Here is a 935-nt window from a genome sequence, read left to right as displayed (position 1 = left end):
AAAAAAGAGAGAACTATTCNCTAAGCAAGAAAAAAACAGCGTAATATACCATCTGACAAAGGCCTGTGCTATAATGCTTCAATTAACTGGCTATTCTTTATAATATACTCAGATCAATAGGAGACGGAAATGTTAAGTTATAAATCAAGGGTTTTTATTATTATTTACAGGAGGGGTGGGGAACCTTTTTCCTTTCAATTTTTACAACCTCCTCCGAGGGCCGTACAAATTATTGAACTCAACCTCTGCTTAAAAAAACTAAAATCACAGCCCATTCATTTGGCCTTTCATTCATGTTGTGCAAAGAAAAAAGCAACCTCTTAATCAGAGATCTCACCATGCCACACGTATGCATGCACGTGCCGGTTGTGGCATGGACCACAAAACAGAAAGTATGGACACATATGTGGTCGCAGAATGTATTTAGTTACCCTATCCATTGTGAACATGCTTTAAGTGGGGGGGGGAGGGGGACCTCACCCCTCTAGGGAGGGTCTGGGGGCATGCTCCCCGGGGGGAAAGGGAATTTTTTTTTTTTTTTTAAAATTTTATTGGGAAGTTGAAAGCATTCAATCTGGTGCACTTTGAGAGCAAAATTAAAAGATCTATGGACTTCATCTTTCACACCCATATGAAACAGGAACTGTAAGCAGATTTTTCTTTTTGGATGATTTTACAAATCGCTCCCCTTTTAACTTATCTTGTTATTTTTAACAACTTTTTGTTACTGTCATATAGTATTTCTATACCTGTTTGTTATATTTAGTCTCTTAATACTTAATGATCATATCAAGGTGTGTCTGAAACCTCACTAAGCTGTGGGTTTATTGAGCCTCTCAGTGTGAGAGCTCTCTTCCACCTGGTTGTCGAAAGCTTTTAAATTCCGTTTGCATAAGCTAGCTCTGGATAAGCACGCCGTGTCTGGAGCACCAACA

Source organism: Notothenia coriiceps, unplaced genomic scaffold (genome assembly GCF_000735185.1).
Source record: "Notothenia coriiceps isolate Sejong01 unplaced genomic scaffold, NC01 NC01_scaffold00026421, whole genome shotgun sequence".
NCBI lineage: Eukaryota > Metazoa > Chordata > Actinopteri > Perciformes > Nototheniidae > Notothenia > Notothenia coriiceps.
The sequence above is the reverse complement of the archived record's forward strand: the minus strand, read 5'-3'. Positions refer to the sequence as shown.